Here is a 12,497-nt window from a genome sequence, read left to right on the forward strand (position 1 = left end):
TGTAATTCTCAGGTGATACCTATACTTTTGATGTTTTCTTTCCATTAGCAATGAAAGGAATCCGAAGGTCTAACCACGATTAATATATTATACAGGAGAGAAAAATCATAGATCCAAGGTTCCAGTTAAACCTTCTCCTGACTGCCAAACTGAATCTATTTCTTGCTTGTGCCATGGGGTGAAACCTAACCAAATCATGTCCCAGTGACAGAACAAAAAAACAAAGACATTCCCACACAAAAATATTTCAGTCAGAAAACTGCTTGCATTAAGATTCACTAAAATGAAAATTATATATTCAGCACGTCATTACTAGATACTTGAAACAAGCACACAAGATTTTCCACTAGATTACCCACATGTATTTTTCATTATACTGTCCTGGGACTAAACGTTAACTTAAACTAGCACTCCCCATTCTGTTGCATCTAAAAGAACTAATCTAATCTGCCTTTAAAATAATACTGAAAGCGCACGTATCAAATAACGATGACTATGACTATTCCACAATGTCATTCCAATCCAAAAACTTGGCGAACAATTTTACATTGTCTTTTTCCCTCTAAAATACCAGAATTAGTGTTAAAAAACGTGATACACTCCTGTGTAGAAGAATTAAAGCCCCTTCTCAGTCATCCGCTTTTCAGTCTATCATCGTCCAGGAAGACCTGAAAGCTGGGATAAACCTCTTTTTACGATGAAAGAATTGGAATTCTTTATTTTGTTGAGCAATGATTGTACTTTTTATATTTTGATAATCAAAATCACATTCTATGGGTGGCATGAACAGGACTTTATACCATGGTAAAATTAATTTTAACTCTTACAAGCCATGCTCTGCTTTTCAAACAAGATATTTTGTATTGGTATTTTACTTTTGGTATAGAAACCTCGCTGCAATTATTTCATGATTTTTATGGAACAGTACAAAATTTGCGTATTTGCTTTACATTTTTCCTGTGCACTGTAGTGGTCCTAATGTATTACTTCACAATTATCAGCATTGATTTGGTCATTTTTCAAAGGCTTGAAGCACCCATTTTTATAAAGCGTGTTTACTTATCATTTAGGATCAGTACGTGTTTGTATCAAGAGAGCACTATTGACATGCATATTAATCCCCAAATCTGGTATGAGTAAATACAATTCCACTGGCCCTTTCACTAAACTTTGTGGCGCTCTGTTGCAACACTCCGTTTATGCTCCCTGACAAACAAGTTACTTACATTCAGTAGCGCCTTATTTAGTAGAGACAATCTAGCCACAGATTCCTTACCTTGGAATATTGCTCAGGCATCAGACTGGATCCAGAAACTTTCAAGCTGTACCCTTGCACGCGGTAGATGGCATTGTTCAGCTCTGTGTTGGGATTGTCCACGTCGGAAGTTACGTGCACTATGCCTATATAATCACTAACCCAGCGCGCACACATCAGTTTCTTTTCCATGACCTTCCACGTCAGAGTGTGAAGCCACGAGAAACACTGGCAGACTAATATGCATGACTAAGGCCCTTAGAGGGGTGACCCTACAGTGTAATCAGTTCACAGAGCAGGGAGGATTGGTAAGAAATCTGCACCTGGACAGAGCCTCTACCTGATAAGGCATTACCAAAGGTAACTTACTTGTTTATCTGATTTTGAGATGCAGATTCCTTACATTAGAATACATACTCAAGCAATACATGCCCAGAAGTGGGTCTGAGAAATGCATTTCAAACCAAAATGTAGTTCAGGACTGAACAAACAAGTAACATACCTTCGGTAACTCCTTATCTGTTAGAGAGTCCATCTAGCAAAAGGTTCCTTACCATAGAATTCTCTCCAGGCATCAGACTGGATCCGGAAACTTTTGTGAGCAGTACCCCTGCACGCCAGTAGGCATCGGAGTTGTCTGCACCAGAAGTGACATGCGCGGAGCCTATATAGGGCCCACGCCAGCATGCTGATGTCAGTTACTTTTCGCGACTTTCCACCCCAGATGAGTGGAGCACCCTGACCACTAGTGTGGAAAACTAGGGCCCTAAAAGGGAAAAGAACCCTTTCCTTAGAAATCCGTTCGCAGACCAGGGCGGATGGTTGGGTGGGTAAGGAATCTGCGGCTAGGTAGAGTCTCTATCAGACAAGGCGCTACAGAAGATAAGTACGTTGTTCACCTGATAGAGACTTCTAGCCGCAGAGTCCCTACGTTAGAATAGATGCTCAAGCAATACCTCCCCGCAGGTGGGTCTGCGGACTAATTTCACATGAGAAGTCCTGCAGGACCAAATGGGCAAAATGCCCGTCCCTACAGACCTGACTGTCCATGCAGTAGTGCTTGGTAAACGTTTGCAGAGAAGCCCATGTTGCTTCCAGGATCGGCACTCCGAGTTATAAAGCAGTGGCTGCAGCTGTAGCTCTGGTGCTATGAGCACACAAACCCTCAGAGGGTTGCGTTTAGGCCAAACTGTAGCAGATTTTGATAGAGAGCACGGTCCATCGTGAAATAGTCCGCTTCTGTTTGGTGCGTCTTTTCTTCGCTCCGAAATATACTACTAAGAGTTGCCCATCCACTCGGAACTCTCGTGCCGTGAAGGTAAAACGACAATTATCTTTTTTGGATCCAGATGGTGAACTCGCTCCTCTTCCTTGGAGTATGAGGCCGAGTGTAAAAGTGAGCAGTGTGATGGATTGGCCTACGTGAAAGGGAGTGACCACTTTCAGGTAGAAAGGAAGCCCTCGGACTAAGCACCAGTTTGTCTGGGTAGATGTTCAAGTATGGAGGCTTGGATGACAAAGCCAGAAGCTCACAGACCATCCGGACCGATGTTACAGTCACAAGAAAGGCCATCTTGATGGTAAGGAGCCTGAGAGGACAATTGTGCAAAGGCTCAAAAGGAGCGCACATAAGGAAAGTGAGAACAAGACTGAGATGCCACTGAGGAATGATGAAAGGAGAAGGGGGGAACAAAAGTTGTAAACCTTTTAGAAATCTATTTACAATAGAGGATTTGAAGAGGGATGGCTAGTCAGGCAACAGCAAAAAAACTGAGATGGCAGAAAGTTAGCCTTTGAGAATGCCCAGGGCAGAGCCCAGCTGGGTAAGAGAAAATATGAAGAAAAGAACTTGAGATAGGGGAGCATAAAGGAGGAACAATGTGTTGTTTTGTATATCATGCCACAAATTTTTCCCAACAGCAGACGCTTACCGTCTTGGTGGAGGAACGCCTAGATGCCAAGATAATGTGACAGGCTTTGGGCGGAAGGTTAAAAGCTGTCCACTGCCACTGGTAAATCGCCACACAAGAAGGAAAAGAGTTAAAAGGTTGTATGGAGGACCCTTTCCTGCTGCTGTGACAGACGATCCTCCCGAAAGGGCAGTCTGATCTGAGGACTGATGGCCATGCTCAACAGCCCGGGATTCCAGACTATCTTAGCCCAGTCCGTAGAAGTATGACTGGGGACCAGTCGTAACTGATTGAGAACTCTGAGCAGGAGAAGTATGGGCGGAAAGGCACACTGGAGGCCTGAGTTCCACTTGAGACAAATAGCATCTCCGAGCGAGAGATGACTTGAAAACTCCAGCGCGCAGAATTGCTGACATTGTGCTTTCTCGGCGGTGGCGAACAAATTTAACCAAGGCTCTCTCCACTGCTGAAAGAGGTCTTGCACCACCTCTGTATGGAGATGCCATTCATGATCCGCTAGGCATCTTCGGCTGAGTTCTTCTGCTCTAGCATTCAGAGAGCAGGCCAGATGTTAAACCACCAGGGATAAACCCTGACGTTCCAACCATGTCCAAAGAAGCAGGGCAACTTAACAGAGGGTCTATGACACCACCTCAGCCTATTTGTTGCAGTACCACATAGTGGTAGTGTTGTCTGATAACACCTGCACAAGCCTTCCCTCGATGGAGAGTAGAAAGGCTTCCAATGCCTGCTGGATCGCCCAGCGCTCCAGATGGTTGTTTTGGGTTCCGGATTCCACCGAAAACAAGATTCCTCTCATCTCCCCCTCTACCAGATGGCCGCCCCACTTCAGGAGTAACGCATCTGCCACCATTGTCAGATCTGGTTGTCGATCAGTGAACCACTGACTTACTCACGATCCTCTGCAGTTCCCTCCGACATCTGGATCATGTCAGAGAGATTCCCAGAATGCTGCACCCGCTGAGACTTCAGGTCGGAAGCTGTCAACTGTTGCTGCTCAATCTCAACGCATGAAGGCAGAGGGTGCACAGGTTCGGGTGCAGGACTATCCCGTTGCTGCGCCAGTAGATCTTCCCGAAGAGGCAGCCTGACCGGAGGACTGATGTCATGCTCAATAGCTCAGATACCAGACTCTCCGTGCCCAATCCGGAGCCACAGGAATGACTTGGGTCTGGTTGTTACCTGATCTTCTTGAGAACTCTAGGCAGGAGTGGTATTGGCAGAAAGGATTACAGAAGGCTGGAGCTCCGTTCGAGGAAATAAGGGTCTCTAAGCGAGAGTCGCCTTGGAAACTCCAGCATGCAGAACTGCTGACATTGTGCATTGTTTGTGGAGGTGAAAAGATCTAACCAAGTATCTCCCCACTCTAGAAAGAGACCTTGCACCACCTCAGGATGGAGGTGCCATTCGTGATACACAAGGCATCGATGGCCGAGATAGTCTGCCCTGGAGTTCAGAAAGCCTACCAAGTGTTTAACCACCAGGAAAATGGCTGGACGTTCCAGCCATGCCCGGAGACGTTGGGCCTCTTGACAAAGTGTCCACAACCCCACTGCACCCTGTTTGTTGCAGTACCACATTACAGTGTTGTTGTTGATGAACACCTGCACCAGCTTTCTCCTCTTCAAAGGAAGGAAGGCTTTCAATGTCTGTTGAGTCTCCAGAAGCTCCAGCAAGTTGATGTAGAGCCCGGATTCCACCAGAGACCAGAGTCCTCTGATCCTCACCTCACCCAGATGGCCGCTCAGCCGAGAAGTGACGCATCTATCCATCTGTCACTACAGTCAACAAAAAGTTGGGAATGCTTGTTTGCCTTGGTGAATGGGAGGAAATCGACCTGGTTGGAAATCCCTTCCATAGCCAAGAAGGGGGCAGGAGACGGACTGGTGTTAAGCGAGGGGCCATGGATAGACCCAAGGACCTGGCCGTAGCTCTGCTCACCTTGAAGCACTTCAGTGCTGAGTCCAAGTTCTCACCATAAAGGCAAGAGCCACTAAAGGGCATGAGTGAGGCTTGGACATCCCCCAAAGAGCCAGTGGTTCTCAGCCAGGCATGGGGCCTAAGGGCCACCAATGAAGAAATCGCTCTTCTCAGCGACTCTGTGGTGTCCAGTTCATACCTGATAGTGAACTTTGCCACATCTATCCCGTAAGCAATAGCTTGGGAGAGTATGGCCCAGGCCTTATCCGAAACTGTGGGATGTACTTGTCAAACCAAATCCCATATTATACGGGTCTATCCGCCCAAGAGGCACGTGGTGGAAGAGAACATCATCTTTCCAAAGATGGCCAGCCTATTGGATTGCCTAGCACATTCAATCTATCCGGTGGAGTGGTAGGAAATGCACCAGGTTTGATTCTGGAAGTGGAGACACGGACCACCAAGCTAACCAGGGTGGGTGCTGGGTAAGGAAACTGGGGTGACCAGGAGCAAGGAAATTGTGGCGGGCAATTGTACTGTGCACAGGAGCCCCTGTGCATGGCTTGGAACAGGAAGCAAGGAGGACATCTGTATGGGCTTCATTAAATGGAAGTAAAGGTTGGTGGGGGCAACTCCCAGCTGAGGCACCTCTGCCATTCACCTTGACTACTACTGAGGGGAGCGTAAGGTCCAAGACCTCAGCCAGCCTTCGCACCACAATTGCAAATGAGGCACCCTTCTCTGTAGCCATGGTAGGGGGTGAGATTAAGCCAGCGTCTGGTGGGGTGTCCCAACTACTGGCATCCGCCAGTTCCTCATCTAGGGGACGCTGGTATCCGTAAGGGTCATCTGACCCCTCCCATTCACCACCCTCTCCAGGCCTGACAAAAGAACAAGGCGCTGGCTCCAACTCTGAGGCCATGGTCGGCACCAGAACCAGTGGCAGATGATGCCCGTCGGGCTCCGTGTCGAACTCGGGTATGACGAAGGGAGCGGACTGCTCTGCCAAGAGGCCTCGGCAGCGCTGAGGGTTATACTGGAGCAGGTGCCAAGGGAGGTCTCGGTCTCGCGGGCGCTTTTGTTCCGGATTCAGCACCAGTCCAAGGGGCCTGACTGGCGCTGAGAGTGAACCTGCCAGCGGGAATCCAGTAGGGGCTCTCCGGCACTCATGGGGCCCAAAGGCACCCCAGATGGTTTGGGTCACCCAAAGGAAGTATGTTGACTGGCGTGGGAAGAAAAGAACTGTGGCAGCTCCGCTGCGGACGTGGAGCAAAATGACGCCACCTACTGGTGCGCAGGGGTACTGCTACAAAATGTCCAGGTCCAGTCTGATGTCTGGAGATTATTCCAAGGTAAGGAATCTGCGGCTAGATGTCTATCAGATACCGGACTTTCAACTTACTTTTAATGCATATGACATCAAGTTCCTGTGTCTGGCATTTGAAAAAGTAGCTATTTGTGAACAGTACTGAATGTTTTGCAAAGTTCAGGCCTATACAATCCACCACTGCTTATACATATATTGTATCATTCATATTTTACATCCATGAACTAACCAGTACCCAGCAAAAGAATATCTATTTTTGTAAACTGGAGCACAGCTACATTCTAGAGCAGAAGTTCGACCACAAGTTAACATTTCCTTGAAAAAAGACACTTCAATTTAACCTTTTTCAGTAACAAACACTAACAGATAGGAATATGCAACTGAGACTGAGGCCTGCACGGAGAACTGAAACTGTTGTATGCATGTGTTTTTATTTATATAGAGCAAACCTAGATAGAGAGCAAGAGAGCGCTGAACATGACTTGGGGCAATGGGAGATGAGCTATATGATTGAATACATCAACTGGGGATTACTCAAATACAATCTACAGGTTACATTTCATATTTTAAGCACAGGGAAATTAGGAGAAATTAAGTGATTTGCCCCAAATAACAGTGTGGAGTTAAGCGCTGAGACCAGGGTTTGAACAGATACCAAAGTCAGTAGTTCTAGCCACTAAGCTACACTTTCTCTTTTGCTATTGAAGTAATTCCATTTTTTCTGAGAGGATAGAGTAGCATTAATAGTTGTTAATCTATCTGAGAACCTAAATAAGAGCTGAATCCAGATGACTGAGATAGTTGGAAGAACTCCTGCAGAGCCACTGTTGTGTTCTGGGGCTCCAGAGAAAGGAATAAGACCAATCAAAATTCAAAATTCCTCATCAGGTCATAGACAAGCAAAGGTGAATAAGGTTTCAAATTTTATGTTTGGGACTTTGACTATGCACAGTGGCCTCAGCTTTTATCTGTGATCTTACAGTAGGGTTCCCAAATTCAGACATGGATTATTTTAAGATAAAGAAAGCCGCACCTAAAGTAATTGACAACTATGGTTTAAGAAATCAAAGGGTGAATTTGTAACCTCTTAAAAACAGCAAGAGGAGCTCAGAATCTTGAAACATATTTAACACTGCACTCGACTTTACAGGAATAAAGAAGGTCAAAAGCAATAAGGTAAAAAATGCAGCAATAGCCTCAAATGCACAAACGTTTTAAGCAGAGGTTTGTTAGAATTCTCATAAGCTGGTTCAGGAAGCCATGATTAGGAGACATTATTATATATGTTGATCCTGGAGTGGACTGAAATAAAAGAGCAGTGTCACCATTTGGGGCTTCCCAAGCGATGGGACAGTAGATTATCTGTTAACAGCAGACACTTCAGACAGAATATGTAGCGGAGAGGGATGCACCAGACCGGAAGTGAAGGCTGGCGAGTAGCTTGCACACCCTTGATTGACCAAAGATGCACAATAATGAATCCTATCAAATACCCTCATCTAAGAACAAATCTTTCAGCAGCAGGACAAACGTTTGAGACAACCTTACCACATAACCCTTTGGTTATGTCTGAATTATATCTGACCTGGGTGACTAACGTCTATCACCGTAAGTTATTGAGAAGGTTCAGGCTAACTCTTTTTGTACAACTGATCAGTTTTCCTAAGGGCTGACCTTCCCGGGGATCTCTGGGTGAGTGTGATTAATTATCGACCCAGACTACGGTACATTTCGTACTGTTGTGTCCATACTTTCTCTGGTCTAGAAAAAGATTCTTAATACCTCTTTAAAAAGATTTAAAATTTAAACAGGTGAGGCCCGCTTTGCTACACCACCTGATGCTTAAGGATGTCTATACTTGTGTGTGCGTATGCAAATTTTTGAGTAGTGTAATTAAGCTTTGGGCGACATGGATCTAATAATATTCTGGGCCCGAGATAGAGGTCCGACAGGCTGAATAAATTGTTGTGTGCCATTACAGCCATTTTTCGGTGAGGACCCTCAAATTTTCATGACTTGCAGTCTCTAAACAGGGGTCTTCCTATAATTGAGATAGAGTATAGTGGACCCAGTTGAGGCTTTTGTAGGGTTTGACTATCTAAGATTTTATCTTACTTTAAAAATAGTACTGTAATCTGTGTTGTAATGACTCAAATCTAGGTCGGACCTTATAGTATGTGCTCAATTACGTTTTTCTAAACACTTGTTTTTATATATGTGTTAGGTTTATTTTAAATTATTGTATCTGGTGTGATTTTTTTTAAAATTGTTAATAAGAATCTTTTATGGTTATATTTTAACCGAATAAATATTACTCAAATGGGTAGAATGAAATACTGTGGACTATTCTTCTGGACAGACAGATATTTGGTGTGCCTTCAAGCTTTCTTTACTGAATGAGGAAGTACCCCGTATTGATAACTCAAATGTAAACCCAGACTCCTAAGCCACCCTTTTCTGCAATCAACCCAATTGCCTCTGAAATTATTGCTCCCTTGTACGCTGCTCTTACTGGGATTTATTGATTGCAACTATGTCATACCCCACAGGTGTTATGTCTGCACATAACATTTATGTTTACTGTTGTGCAATCAGCCACTGTGTTGTAACTCCTATCTGAGTATCTGCTTATGCCCTATGAATACTGAACACAGTATATTTTACCTACTGTTTTTATTATTTTTAATGAAATGTAAATGGGGAAATATATATTTAAAAATTATAGTATAGCACTATACAATAAGAATAGTCTAGCTTCTTGACATGCAATACATTCTAAAAAAAATGATTTACCTGATATTACAATTTGTAATCTACCAAGAAGCTATTCAACTTTAAAGTTTAATTATAGATTGTAATTTAAAAAGTTTAAACCGGATTTTCAGGCACTTTCATCTCCATAATACACTGCTTGACTGGACAATGTTAAAAGTTAATTGAATTATTTTGCACATTCAACTCAAGACTTATTTGGTATAGATTAGTAACATACCCTAAATACCACCAACCATGCTTTCTTTTAAAGAAATATGATCTCCCTTAGGAATGTTGCACTTCATTACTGAGCTCAATACATCAGAAATAGCAATCTTCTGTAGCAGACACTTGTTGGTGAATCCCCACTAATGCTGCCTTACTTTTGAGATCATACAAACATCCGTGAAGGTTGTATGATGAAACTTGTAACTGTAACAGGCACAGCTGTAATTTACCGTCTTTCAACATCTGTTTTCAAGAGGAAGAGTATTTGCCCCACTGAGTGACAAAGATGTGAGTGAGGATCTTGGTCAAGAAGAATTTTAAAGCCCACTTTCGTTCACAATTATTAATAATATACTTCTGAGGAAGAATGAGGTCTTGGATAACAGAAGACCATTTTCTCTCCACTACAGTATCTTGAAAATAAAAGGATGCTCATGAGCACCGCATTTCTATAAAGAATAGTATAAAACTTGCCACAAATACTGTCTGAAATAGTGAAAGGAAGGCAACCTTCAAAAAGAGTACACCATAGCCACAAGAAGCCCTTTATGCAAAGGACTTGTGCATAAGATGAGCCAAAACCAACTTCAGGTCACACTGAGAAAAATAATTGCCTGAAAGATACTAAAATGTATGTATGGTTTGATTAAACAAAAAGAGACTTATAAGCCTGATACTCATTACCACAGACGGCCGAAAGATAAATCTTGCATACACACAAGAGTTTTCATTTTCAGATACATTTTTAGAAAATAATATCTGAATTTTTCCAGAATTGATGGAAACTCAAGTGACTTGCATTTGTACTGTGATTTTGTGATATGCCAAAGAGCAATTGCTGATGCTTATGAACGACTTCATTACTTCTTTTTTTCTGAAAGATGAAAATGAAATGGGTCAGTAAAAGAACGTAGACAAAGGTGGCTGCCTGATCTTAAGAGCTTTGAAACTTAAGATAAAACATTAAACATGCCCAAATCTTGTAGTCGAGTAGATGCACAATTCTGATGTCGGAGCCCTTGTTTAGTATGGACAGCAAAACGTCTTCAATATACGTCGAGAAGTGATTTTGACAACAAGCAAGAGCCCTATTGCTTTATCCTGCACTTTCTATGTTGCAAACAAAGCCACTTGGTTTGGTGAACTATAGGCTGACAATGTCCTTCACATGGTCTCAAAGTTATTATATATGCTGGTCTATATGCCATACCATTGTTTTTAATTAGCACAAGTCTACATAATCACTAGGTTACAGAGGGGCAGAAATTAGTTCAGTACGTGAAACTACTACTGGCAATGCAGTGCAAGAATAACCGCTCAGAAAAGGAGAGGTCTCACCCCACTCTAGATCACAATCCAGGGCCTCAGGTGGAAACATCTCTGTGTCACAATCCTGGGTGGGAGCAAATAAGTCCAAGGGGGTCCAAGGAAAATACCTGAAATCCCTACTAACACATTGCAATGCCTGGATGATTAGCAACCAGCACAGGGGGAGATTTGTTCAGCTTAAATAGAAAGGAATTATTCAAACGTGGCTTAATTGCCGAAAAATGTCTGTGGTCAGTATTCACTTTTTAGAGTGTGTTTTAGAAGCTGAAAATATGATTAACTTTAGCTGCGGCAACAGTGCCAGAAATATGCAGAGAGGTTGCCCCCACTCCAATGTGTCAGAAGACTTGGCTTCAATCCTTCAACCACCTCGTGGAACTGTGCACCTTGAGATGGGGTTTGAGTCCTTTAGCTCATTCTTTGTTGTGATGGGAACCTGAGATGCTATCCATGACGGTAACCAGAGGGGAAAGAAAAGCTCATAAAGGCCTTTTGTGTGACCCATAGCAGATGAGAAAAAACTTGAACCACAGTGCTGTTTTGACTGCCAAAACAGACAGGTTTTAGAATAGGTTTCCTGCAAATTGATTAGCATAGAAAAAGTAACTAAACTAGACTCAACACAATAAAGGGTGACTCTCCTAAGAAATAGGGCCCAAGTTCAACTAACCCAACAGTAACCAGTGCCCCTCACTGGCACTTACAAAGCAGATTCACTGAGAAACAAAATGTCCATTTCGGAAATCTAAACTGCATTCCCACTTATGGTTTTGGCTCCGAAGGGAACTACCACACCCGGGTAGAACTCAAGGTTTACACTTTGAATGACTGGCATAAGGTTAATGAAAAGAGTAAGAAAATGCCCTGCAGTCAGTGGTACCACATCTGTTACCCAGTAGCATTTACTAAACTCCAGTTACTTGAAGAGGAACTTTTTCCTGCGATATAAGACCCTTTACACCCCCCTACCACTTCTGCTTTGCTTTAGACAATTACTTCAAGGACCCTAACACAATCAGGTAAATGCAGGAGTTCACTAGACAGTAGGTGCCTAAACAAATGTTGGACAGCCGCAGAGGACACTTAGCACAGAGACTGAATGGCATGGAATTAACAGATTGAAAATAAAGAAAAGAAGAGAAAAAGTAAGAATTTTGCAAGGCTTTTTCTACACAAATTTCAAAACAAATGCTGACAGGCAAGCTGGAAGCAGACTGAAATTACAATCTATGTTAGAAACCGGGGATACTGGGGATGTGAGGTAGGTGCACCCACAGAGCACAGGGACAATCTTAACACACCTGGAGAAGATGGCTGGAAACAGGAGACATTTTAAAAGCATATTTATTTTTCCAAATTGCAATTTTTTTTTAAAGGAGCCTATGTCCATTAAAGAGAAAAATGCTGTTTATTTAGTAGGCAAAGGCCCTCCTCCCCCTTGCCTCCACCCCCAGAGTGCCTAACATGAATCCCAAAGAATCAGCTGTCCACCTGGACAGCTTCCAATTTGCGAATCAGTTCCCATCCAAACTTGGGGGTCAGTGCCTGAACAATGGTTAGTGATTATAAATGAGGTAACAAACCCCTGTTACATACCTTTGGGACTTGTAAACAGGAAGGAAAGGTCACTTTTGCACACCCCGGAGAGTGGTGCAAAAGCCCTTTTACGAGTTGGAAAGACTTTTCCACTTTGTAAAAGAGCTTCTGTACAGTGCCATAAATCCTTCGGCAGTCGTACACCCTTCTATGACTT

The 12,497-nt window shown here is 43.4% G+C and overlaps 1 protein-coding gene across 2 annotated transcripts in view; it reads right to left on the reverse strand.

Annotated features, from left to right (window-relative positions):
- NCOA6 (nuclear receptor coactivator 6) overlaps nt 1-12,497 on the reverse strand; it is a 389,704-nt gene that overhangs the window by 46,047 nt on the left and 331,160 nt on the right. The window lies entirely within an intron of this gene.

The sequence above is a fragment of the Triturus cristatus genome, chromosome 7 (assembly GCF_964204655.1).
Source record: "Triturus cristatus chromosome 7, aTriCri1.1, whole genome shotgun sequence".
NCBI classification, from domain to species: domain Eukaryota; kingdom Metazoa; phylum Chordata; class Amphibia; order Caudata; family Salamandridae; genus Triturus; species Triturus cristatus.